Source organism: Macaca thibetana, chromosome 1 (genome assembly GCF_024542745.1).
Source record: "Macaca thibetana thibetana isolate TM-01 chromosome 1, ASM2454274v1, whole genome shotgun sequence".
In the NCBI taxonomy this organism is placed as follows: domain Eukaryota; kingdom Metazoa; phylum Chordata; class Mammalia; order Primates; family Cercopithecidae; genus Macaca; species Macaca thibetana.
This window is the reverse complement of record NC_065578.1, coordinates 110482771-110495532: the sequence shown is the minus strand read 5'-3', so window position 1 is coordinate 110495532 and position 12762 is coordinate 110482771.

The window sequence follows — 12762 nt, the reverse complement described above, 5'->3', positions numbered from 1 at the left end:
TGTAGCTTTGTGGAGGGATTATAAGAGAATTTGGAATGTGTGTTTATCCCTAACTGTAATGCTGAAGTGACAGAAGACAGTCATACTGACCATCAAAATATACCTTGCCTCCATTGTCAGATACAGTAGCTTGATTGAACAGATAAGGCATTTCTCTTCAATTCCATCAACATTTTTGAGTTGAATATTTAACTTTTAAAGTAAGAGGTCTTAAGCTAACAAAATTGGCAGATACTGTGAACTGATAGTGAAAAATCTGTTTCCTTTTTGTCCTGGGTATACAGCAAGACTATACTTCCTAGCCTCACGTGCAGTTAGATGTAGGTGCAAAACTGAATTTTAGAAAGTGGAATGGATGTATTTCTATTTTTAAGGTTTTGAGATTCATAATGCTTTCTCCCAGTTTTTTCTCTTTGTACCAATTGGATACTGATTACAAGCTTGTAAGAGATAGTGGAATCGGCTGGGCACGGTGACTCACACCTGTAGTCCCAGCACTTTGGTAGGCCAAGGTGGGCAGATCGCCTGAGGTCTGGAATTCAAGACCAGTCTGGCCAACATGGTGAAACCCTGTCTCTACTACAGATACAAAAATTAGCCAGGTCTGGTGGTGTGTGCCTGTAATCCCAGCTACTCGGGAGGCTGAGGTGGAAGAATCACTTGAACCTGGGAGGTGGAGGTTGCAGTGAACTGAGATCATGCCATTGCATTCCAGCCTGGGCCACAGAGCAAGACTTTGTCTCAAAAAAAAAAAAAAAAAAAAAAAAAAAAAAAAAAAAAAAAAACCATCAAAAAAAAAAAAAGATGGGGAATCACAAGGTAGAAGGACTAAGATTATACTGTATTTTGTAGTAAGATGTCATATATTTTAAGTGCTCAATGAATTTGTGAAAAAGGAAGGTAACTTTTATCTTTCATTGTCCAGTAGAGACTTGCTGCAAAATGAAAGTTCAGCAAATAGTGACTTGTTTTAGTACCCTTGTAAGTCTAGTGTTGGAAATATTTCTTGGTTTTAAACAACCACTGTGCTGATTTTAGAAAGGGAGTGCTCATTTATTAGGAAACTAAGAAAAATAACAGACCTGGAACAAAGGAAGTCATTCTGAGGCATTATGGTCTAAGAACTGTGTCCTCCAAAGGAAATGATAATATGACTGAGAGTTCATCTGAGGCACAGAAAGCCAAGTACATCAATAGATTACAAGTAAAATGCCCCAGAAATTCAAAAATACACTATTGTGATTAGTGCAAAGAAAAATCTGTTCTTTCAAAAACTGGCAGCTCAGCTGAAAAGCAAAACAAAACAAAACAAAAACCAAAAAAACACTAGAATCTCGCCAGTGCTCATATCCAAATTTTCTGTTAAAACTTTGTCCACTCAAAATATCTGAAATGGCCAATCACAGTGGCTCATACCTGTAATTCCAGTGCTTTGGGAAGCCAAGGCAGGAGGATTGCTTGAGGCCAGGAGTTAGAGACCAGCCTGGGCAACATAGCAAGACCCGCATCTCTACAAAAAAATACTAAAAATTAGCATGACATGGTGGTGTATGCATGCTGTCCTACCTACCTGGGAGGCTGAGGCAGGAGGATCACTTCACCCAGGGCTATGATCACACCACTGCACTCCAATCTGGACAACAGAGTGAGACCTTGTCTCATATATGTGTGTGTGTGTGTGTGTGTAATACACATATATAATACAATTTTGTATATATAATTGAAAGGAGGGAGGAAGTTAATCAAACTACAGCTGCAACAAAGCCCAACTGCTCTTAACTGTACATCAGATTGATTCATTGTCAAACTCTGAACCTAACAATAGGAGCATGCTGTTTTCTGGTGTTAACTATTACTTCTGTTCATACTTACCTTTTATAAAAAATACACAGCACACAGTAAAAAATATATATTATATCATATATATATCATATATATATATATGAGACACGCATAGGAGGAAAAAAGTTTTATCCAGAGAGGAATCAGTCAATAGAAGCAAATTGAAATTGTCATATGTTTGCATTATCAGAGGGTGGTCATGACGATAAAAGTGCCTAAAGATCTAGTAAAACAAAGTGGAAAACATACATGAAGAGGTACAGAATTTCAGCAGAAATATGGAAACAACAACAAAACACAGAAATCTAGAAATGAATATGATCTAAGAGTACACAGAGGAAAAGATCAATAAAGACAAAGCAATTGAGAGTATACAAATGGAAAAGCAAAGAAAAAATTATAGAATGAGTATAATTTTAGTAATTGTAATTATAGAATGAGTAAAATTATAGAATGTGTGTAATTTGAAGGAAAGTGAAATGGCCTACCATCCTTGTAATTGAGTCTCAGAAGGGGAAGATTGAAAGAATGATACAGAACAAATATTTGAAGAGATATTTACTAAGAACTTTTTCAAAGTTGATGGAAATTAACACACAAAATCAAGTCGAAAGGGAGTTTTTTTGAAATAAGATTGATAAACACCTGGTAAGACATATATACTGGGGTGAATAATATCCCTCCAAAATTCATGTTCACTTGAAATTTCAGATGTGACCTTATTTCAAAATAGGGTCTTTGCAGATGTAATTAGTTATGATAAAATCGTACTAGGTTAGGGTATCCCGAAATTCAATGACTAGTTTCCTTATAAGAAGGCATTGGCAGAGATACAAAGTCCATGTGAAAATAAAGGCAGACATTGGAGTGATGCCAACTTTAAGCCAAAGATTGCCTGCAACCAAAAGTAAGGAAGAGACAAAGAAGATCCCTTCTCTAGAGTGTTGAGAGGAAGCCTTGATTTCAGACTTCTAGTCTACACAACTGTGAGAGAATAAATTTCTCTCGTTTCAAGCTATCTAGTTGATGTTATAGCAGCCTAGGAAACAAACTGATCAAGTTAAAAAGAGGAAGCACAAATTACTAATGTTGAGAATAGAAAAGACGTTATAGCCTGTTAACATTAAAGATAATAAGTGCATGTTATGAACAACTTTATGCCAATAATCGAATAACTTAGATGGACAAATGCCTTTTGAAACACAACTTGTCAAAAATGATGCAGAATACAGTACATGAAAAAAGCTCCATATTTATTAAAGTGAATTGGTAATCATAAATGTTACCAAAAAGAAAACACTAACTCCTGGTTGCTCCAATGGAAAATTACATCAAATGTGTAAGTTAGAGATAATATTAAACTCTACAGAGCTTCTTTCAAAAATTAGAAAACAAAACAATTTTGAATTTGTTTTATGAGGCCTGTATAACCCCTGTATTAATCCATTCTCACATTGCTATAAAGAAATAACTGAGACTGGGTAATTTATAAAGAAAAGAGGTTTAATTGGCTTCTGATGCTGCAAGCTGTACAGGAAGCTTAGTGGCTTCTGCTTCTGGGGACACTTCAGGAAACTTGCAATCCTGGTGGAAGGCGGAGGGGAAACAGGTACATGTTACATGGCTGGAGCAGGAGGAAGAGAGAGGGGATTTGCTGCACACTTTTAAACAACCAGATCTCATGAGAACTCTGTCGCAAGAACAGCACCAAAGGAATGGTGCTAAACCATTCATGAAGGATCCACCTCCGTGAACCAGTCACCTCCCACCAGGACACAGCCTCCAACACTGGGAATTACAATTGAACATGAGATTTGGATGGGGACACAAATCCAAACCATATCAATCCCATTACAAAACTTGACAAAATAGTACAATAAAAGAAAATTAAAAATCAGTATTTTATGTGAATATGAATGCAAAAAATAAGATAAAAAGAAATAGAATTTAACAATGTAAAAGGTTGTATATATGTGAGGCTTAACCCAGCAATATAATTCACCACATAGTAAAATGAGAAAGACCATGTGATTATTATCAACAGATATAAAAAAGTAATTTGACAATTGATAATATGCATTTCTATATTGACGAATAATTGGAAAATGAAACATTTACAACAGCATAAGACAGCCATATACTTAGGAACAATTCAGAGACACATATGTAAGACCTGTAAGACCATGACACTGCAAGTTACAAAACATTGATGAGAAGAAACTTAAAATACCTAAGTAAATGGAACGATATGTCACTAAATATGTTGGAGGACTAAATGTTGTTAGGATTTTCAATTTCTGCTTGGTGGTTTATGAATTCAGTGTTAACCCCAAGCAAAATTCCAACAGTATGTTTTAAATAAATTGACAAGTTGTTTCTAAAATCTGGAAATTCAGAGCATTTAGAATAGCCAAAGGAATCTTCAAACAGGTAGAGGACTTACTGTACCTGGTTTCAAGATGTATTATAATGTTGCAGCAAAAGAGATAATATAGTATTAACATAGACAAATAGACCAATAGCACAGTAGAGTCCTGAAATAGACAAATGCACATAGTCAACTGATCATCTTTTTAAAAAATCATGACTTGAAATTGGAATTTGCATACATTTCTGGTTAGTAAAGTCATAGAGTCACTCTGAAAAAATTGTTTGACAGGGTTTTTTTTTTTTTTTTAAACAAAACTATAAATCTAGAATTACCAAATTAACTGCAATTCCATAGGATACGTTTTTACCTAAGAGAAATGAAAACAGAAATTCACACAAAGACATGTACCTGAAATTTCATAGCCTTATTCATATTAACCCCAACCTGGACATAAGTGTTCCAGAAAAGAGTAATGGATGTATACATTGTGCTGTATTCATGGAATCAAATGCTAATCAATACAAGGAAAGAAATAACCTGCAAAAACATGAATGTGAGGTGGAGAAAGATGGCCGAATAGAACCCTCTAGCAATTGGTCACCCTGCAGGAATGTCAAACTGAACAACTATCCGAGCAAGAAAGCACCTTCATAAGATCGAGAAATTAAAGTGAGTGGTCACCAGTACCTCACCAGCAATAATTGTGATGGATCACAGTTTTAGCATAATAACGAGGAAAAATGCATTGAAGAAGGTAGGAAGGATGGTCTCACATTGCCCGTAACACTGCTTCCCCAGACTCAGGCAGCGTAGCAGGAAGAGAGAATCTCTGCTTGGGGGAGAGTGACGTGAATGGAACTTTGCGTAATAACTCAGTGCTGCCATGTAATAATGAAACGGCACCAGGCAAAATTCTACCAATGCCCATGGAGGGAGCCTTTAAAATAGCCCTGGGCTAGAGGAGAATTCACTGCCCCACTAGCAGGAACCCAAGACTTGGTCTGCTTTGCCACCAACTGACTAAAGTTCCCTGAGGCCCTGAATCAATTTCTCTGACAGCTAGGCCATGTCAACTGCAGTTCTTGAGCAAGCCCTGGTGCTGCACTGGTTTCAGAGGCTCTTCACTTGGTTCAGCAAGGGACCAGCTGCAGTGACCATGGGAGCATATGGATCACCCATCCTCCAACTCCAGGAAACACAGCATAGGAGAGAGACTCCTGCTTTGGGGAAGGAGAGTGACAGTCCAGCCTCAGTAAAATAAAGCAATGGCAGAAATCCTGAAGCTTCTGATTCCAGATCATTACTGCTGGATGGTGCTTCTATACTCTTCTGAGGCCAGAAGAGAATCTACTGCCCTGATGGGACCCAAGTCCCTCCATGCTTCACCTTCCTTTGACTAAATTATCCTTGGGTTTTGAATAAAATTCAGTGGCAATCAGACAGTAGCAGCTGTTGGCCTTGCACAAACCCAGGTACTGTACTGGTCTGGCAGACTAGACCTTGGTTGTTATGCAGTATCAGCTGTGGTGGCCCTGACAGTGCTTGCATTAACCCTTCCCCACCACCAAGAAGCCAGGCTTAGAGAGGGACTCATTTGGCTTGGAGGAAAGATGGAAGAGAGTAAGTAATTCTCTGGGAACCCAAGGAATTCTCCCTCATTTCTAAATTCATTAGGGCTAGGAGTCTGCAAGTGTCACAACACACTTAAGTTTAGGGTACCCTCTACTGCTGAAGTGGCTGCAGTTAACAGCCACTTTGAACTCGGAGAGCCCTCTGAAAAAGGAATTATAACCAAGATCAGAGTGTGAAGACTGGAATAAATACATAAATCTGCAATGCATGCCCAGACATTTAGGAATGTCCAAAAGCATCACAGACATCCAGGAAAATTTGGCCTCACCAAATGTACTAAATGAGATATCAGTGATCAATCCTAGAGTGACAGAGATATGTGACCTTCCAGACTGATAATTCAGTATGTGTATTTTTTTTTGAAACTCAGCAAACTACAATAAAACAGAAGGAAATAAGGATTCTTTCCGAGAACTGTAAGAAAGTTTGAAGTGATTATCAAAAACTAAACAAATCTTGGAGCTAAAAATTCAATTGACCATCAGAAAGATGCCTCCATGTCTCAACAGCAGAATTGATCAAACAGAAGGGAAAGTTAATGAGCTCAACAGGCTATTTAAAAATACACAGAGGAGAGAAAAATGGAAAAGAAAGAAGCATGTTTATATGATGTAGAAAAGAGCATCAAAAAGCAAATACAAGTTATTGGTCTTAAAGGGGATGTAGAGAAAGCATTTGGGGTAGAAAGTTTATTCATACATAATAGAGAACTTTCCAAACCTAGAAAAAGATATGAATCTCCAGATACAAGAAGATCAGAGAACACAAAGATAATTAAACCTGAACAAGAATACCACAGGGCATATAGTTAAACTCTTTTCAGGTAAAAAAAAAAATGGATCCTAAAACCAGGAAGAGAAAAGAAGTAAATATGTATAAGGGAGCTGCTATACATCTGGAAGCAGACTTATCAGCAGAAACTTTATCAATCAGGAGGATGTGGGAAGACGTATTTGAAGTGCTGAAGGACAACAAAAAAACTTGCACTGAGAATACTGTATCCAGCAAAGCTATCCTTCAAACATAAAGAACTAGACTTTCCCAGACAAACAAAAGCTGAAAGAAATTTGTCACCGCTAGACTTGTCTTACAAGACAACCTAAAGATTTTTTTACTCTGAAAGAAAAGGGCTGTAACGTGCTTCAAGAAATCATCTGAAGATAGAAAACTCACTGGTAAATCTAAGAACACAATATTGAGAGCACTCTAATGCTATAATTGTGTGTAAGATGCTAGAAAGTTTAGAATGAAAACTAAAACATAAACCTACCAAAAATTATATTGCTTAAGAAATAGTGTAAAAAGATACAGAGACAATGAAAAGTCTAAAAGTAGGAGTAATAAACTTAGAGCTTAGAGGGTTTTTTTAGTATTTTCTCACACTGACCAAAGTTAAGGTGTAATCAGTTTAAAGTAACTTGTTTTAAAATATTTTTTGTAAGCCTTGTAACTACAAAGCAAAAACTCGCAATACATTAATATCAAAGCCAAAGAATTAAAATATACTACTTGACAAAATCACTTTTACACAAAAGATAGTAAGAAAGGAATAAATTATTTACAAAACAACCAGAAAGCAACAGAATGGCAGGTATAAATTTTTCCTAATAATATTAGAATTGAATGTAAAGGGACTAAATTCTCCATTTGCAAGAAATGGAATGGCTGAATTTTTTTTTTTTTAAGACCCAAGTATATGCTGCCTGCTAGAAACTCACTCCATCTATAAGGACACACGTAGACTGAAAGCGAATGGATGAAAAAAGACATTTCATGCAATAGAAAATCAAAAATCTCAGAAGTAGCTACTATACTTAGATAAAATAGACTTCAAGTCAAAAACTAAATTAGAGACAACATCACAATGTAATGATAAAGTAGCCAATTTACCAAGAGGAATGAGCAACTAAATATATATGCAACCATTATTGGAGTAATTAAACATATGAAACATATTAATTGCTTTAAAGGGAGAGGTAGACTGCAATATAATAAAAGGGAACTGCAGTGTCCCATTTTCAGCAATGGACTTGCCATTAGGACAAAAAGAAACAGTAAAATTAAACTACACTCTAGACCTAATGGAACTAGCAGACACTTACAGAACATTTTTTCTAATAGCTGCAGAATACACATTCTCATCAGCACAAGGAGAATTCTGCAGAATGAACTATATGTTATGACACAAAACAAATTTTTAAAAAATCAAAATAATGTCAAGTATCTGACCACACTGGAATAAAACTAGAAACCAATAACAAGAGAAACGTTGGAAACTATACAGATACATCAAAAGTAAACATGTTCCTAACAACCAATAGGTCAGTGAAAAAATTTTAAATGCACTTTAAAAATCTATTGAAACCAATGATAATGGAAACATAACATACCAAAACTATAAGAATACAGCAGAACAGTGCTAAGAAGGAAATTTATAATAATAAATGCCAAATCAATAAAGACTCCAAATAAATAACCTAATGGTATACCTTAAAGAACTAGACAAGCAAGAACAGGCTGGAGTGGAGTGGCGTGATCTCGGCTCACTGCAACCTCCACCAGGTTCAAGCAATTCTGCCTCAGCCTCCTGAGTAGCTGGGATTACAGGCACCCACCACTGCACCTGGCTAATTTTTGTATTTTTAGTGGAGACAGGGTTTCACCGTGTTGGCCAGGCTGGTCTCAAACTCCTGACCCCAAGTGATCCACCCACCTTGGCCTCCCAAAGTGCTGGGATTACAGGTGTGAGCCACCATGCCTGGCCCAGTCAATAAAATTGAATATCACATTAACGTTATCAAGGACAAAAACCATAGATCATGTCAATAGATGCCAAAAAAAAAAAAAAAAAAAAAAAGCATTTAATGCAATTCTGCATTCCTTTATGATAAAAACAGCAAACTGGGTATAGAAGGAACATACTGAAACACAGTAAAGGCCATGTATGAGAAACTCATAGCATGATATTGACAAACGGAAAAATTGGAAGCCTTTTGTTCCAAGATCTGAAACAAGACAAGATACCCAGTTTTAACAATTGTATTCAATTTCACACCAGAAATTCTAGCCAGGGTAATTACTGAGGAAGAAGAAAGGGCTTCAGAATTCAAAAGGAAGGACTTAAATTGTCATTATTCAGAGATGATATTTTCAGAAAAACAAAGATTCTGACAAAAATCTGTTAGAACTGATAAATTCAATAGAGTTGCAGGATACAAAATCAACATGCATGTCAGTGAATAATGTGATGATATTTGTATATTTCAATAAAGAACTATCTGAAAAACTAAGGAAGCAGTCCCATTTATAATAGCTACAAAAAATTAAATACTTAGGAATAAATTTAACCAAGGAGGTTAACAGTATTTACAATGAAAACTATAATATGCTGATGAAAGAGATTGAAGCAGATACCAAAAATATTGAATGATATCCCATGTTCATGCATTGGAAGAATTAATATTGTTAAAATGTTTATACTAACCAAAGTGATCAACAGATTTAATGAAACCAATGTCATTCTTCATAGATAGTGGGAAAACAATCCTTACATTTGTATGGACACACAGAAGACCTGAATAGCCAAAGCAATTCTGAACAAAAGTCAGATGTAACAAAGTAACAAAGTCAAGTGTATCACATTATGTTACCTCAAAATATACTACAAGGCTATAGTAAACAAAATAGCATAGTACTGGAACAAAAAACAGACACATAAACCAGTAGAATAGAATAAAGGGTCCAGAAATAAATTCATACATTTACAGTCAACTCTTTCGACAAGCCAAGACCATACATTAGGGAAAAGATGGCACTTAAATATAAGATATGAAACTACTAGAAGAAAACTGGGCAAATGTTTCAGAACATTTGTCTGGGCAGATTTCTTGAGTAAGACCTGACAGGCAACCAAAGCCAAAATTTTAAAATGGGATAACATCAAGCTAAAAAACTGCACAGAAAGAAACAACAATGTGAATAGACAACCTACAGAATGGAAGGAAATATTTGAAAACTAGTCATCCAAGAAGGGATTAATAACCAGAATGTATAAGGATTTTAAACAACTCAATAGCAATAAAAATATTTCTATATAAAAGGGGCAAAAGATTTCAATAGACATTTGTAAAAAGACACAAATTGTCAACAGATATATGAAGAACTGCTCAACATCACTTATAATCAGGGACATGCAAATCAAAACCACCATAGGATATCACCTCACCCTAGTTAAATGGCTTTTATCAAAAAGAAAATAAATGCTGCCAAAAACATGGAGAAAGGGGAATGCTTATACACTGCTGAGAATGTAAATTAGTACAGTCACTATGGAAAATACTCTAAAGGTTCCTGAAAATACTGAAAATGGAACTACTATACTATCCAACAGTATTACTGGTGGGTGTATATTCAAAAGAAAGGAAATCAGCATACCGAAGAGATATCTGCACCACTATGTTAATTGTAGCACTATTCATAATAGCCAAGATATAGAATCAACCTGTGTGTTTCATCAATGGATGAATGAAGAAAGAAAAGGCAGTATATATACACAATGGGATATTATTTAGCCTTAAAAAGAATGAAATTGGTCTGACTTGGTGGCTCTTTCCTGTAATCTCAATATTTTGGGAGGCTGAGGTGGGAGGATCACTTGACCCCAGGAGCTCAGGACCAACTTGGGCAACACAGTGAGATCCTGTGTCTACAAAAAGTTAACAATTATTAGTTGGGCATGGTAGCATGTACCTGTAGTCCTAGCTATTTGGGAGGCTTAAGTGGGAGAATTGTTTGAGCCTAGGAGGTCGAAGCTGCAGTGAGCCATGATTACCTCACTTCACCCCAGCCTGTGTGCCAAGAGTGAGATCTAGTCTTGTTGTTTGCAGCAACAGGGATGAGCCTCGATGACGCTAAGTGGAATAAACCAGGCACAGAAAGACAAATATTCCATGTTCTCACTCATGTGAGTGCTAAAACAACTGATTTCATGGAGGCAGTGAATAGAATGGTGGTTGCCAGAGGCTAGGAGTAGTAGTGGGGAGGATTGAATGAAGAAAGGTCAGTTAATGGGTACAAAAGAACAATTAAAAGGAATAATTTCTAGTGTTTGATAGCACAAGGTGAAATAGTTAACAATAATTTGTTGTATGTTTTTAAATAACGATAAAAGAAGATTTGGAATATTCCCAGCACGAAGAGATGATAAATGTTTTGGGTGGTGGATATCCTAATCACCCAAATTTGATTATAACATATTGTATGCTTATATCAAGAGTATTCATAAGAATTAAACATTAAAAAGTAAAATGAAATTTTAAAAACGTGGATGAAATTTTAAAACATACTTAATGTAGCTAGAAATGATGTATAATTTCATTCCTATGATACTTTAGAAAAGACAAAAATACCTGTAATTATACAAGGTAAAACAGTGTTTGTGCATGGGAGTGGGGGAAGTGACTGCAAAGGAAATTTTTGGAGTTATGGCTTGCTTTTACTTCTTGATTGTGATAGTGCTTACATTTTTGTATTGTAAAAAAAAAATTACTTATGATAGATGCATTTTTTTGTGAATTTTATTTTAATTAGCTTTGTGTTGAAATATAGAAGTCTTTTAGAAGGCATCAAAGAGGTACACAGGTACTGGTAAATCGTGAAGCCAACCTTTACAAATAAAGGAAGCCCAAAGAAGTAAGCCTATCATTGATGCAGCTTTTTTCTCAACTTGTGGCAATGCCAGTTTTGACAGCAGATGCTAAGAAGACTCATGGTACAATTACAATTGTTGAAATAATTGGGAAGGAGATGAGACTTTGGCAAACAAGCCCAACTTTCAGTTGAGACTCTAAACAAGCATAAGGCTGAAGTGGATGTATATGATTTCTTCGTAGAGTATGAATTCCAACTTCAGATATTATTTCTTGAATAAATCAATGTACTCCTGGATTTCTAGTTTCTGTAGCCCATCTGCCTAACAAAAGCATGAGTAAAATATCTCTGGTGGAAGATAAAGTCATCTAGAGTTCATCTATAAGTTTTTGCTTTACATCTGACATTAAAATATCTGGCAACCACTTGAGTATATGGGAAAACAAGACTTACCCAAGAAACCATTTTATACCACAAGGAAACCCAAATAATGGAATTAATAAACATGGATGTTAAAATGAAATAACAAGATTGACAAATACATTTTGCAGAGAACTGGAAGTCATACGAAGGACCAAATGGATATTCTAGAAGTAAAATTTGACAAATAAAATTAAGAAACTAGTGTATTCATTTGAAAACACAGTAGACATAGAGGAAAAAGTAATAGTAAACTGAAAGATTTGTCAGGGAAAATATTTAGGTGGAGTTGCAGAGAGACAAAAAATGGTTTTAGATGAAGCATTATAAGAGATGCATTGATATAATGAGAAATACTATCGTCAGTGGAGTGAAGAAGGATGGTGGAGACAGAATAGGGTAAAACAATACTTAAAGAAATACTGGCTAAAGAATGATACAAGACCAAATAAAGAAATCCGAAAATTCAAAAAAATGTTATAAAGTAATGTCAATGAAAATCAACCATACTGAGTTACATCATACTAAAATTACTAAAAATCAATGTCAATGAGAAATTGTTTTAAATAATGGAAGAAGAGATACATTATCATTAAGAGAGGAAAATAAGACTCAAAAGTGATTTCCTAACAGAAATAGTAGAAAGTAGAAGGTAGTGAAGGTAGTGATTCAGTCAGAGACCTAAAAAGATATTGCCAACTTAAATCTATATGTCAAATATATAGGAAGACATTTTTGGATATAAAAATCCCAAGGGAGAGGCAGGTCATCATGGTGGACAGGAGGCAGGACTAGATTGCAGCTCTGACTGGATGGACAGAACAGTGTGTGGAGGCCCACATTGTGAA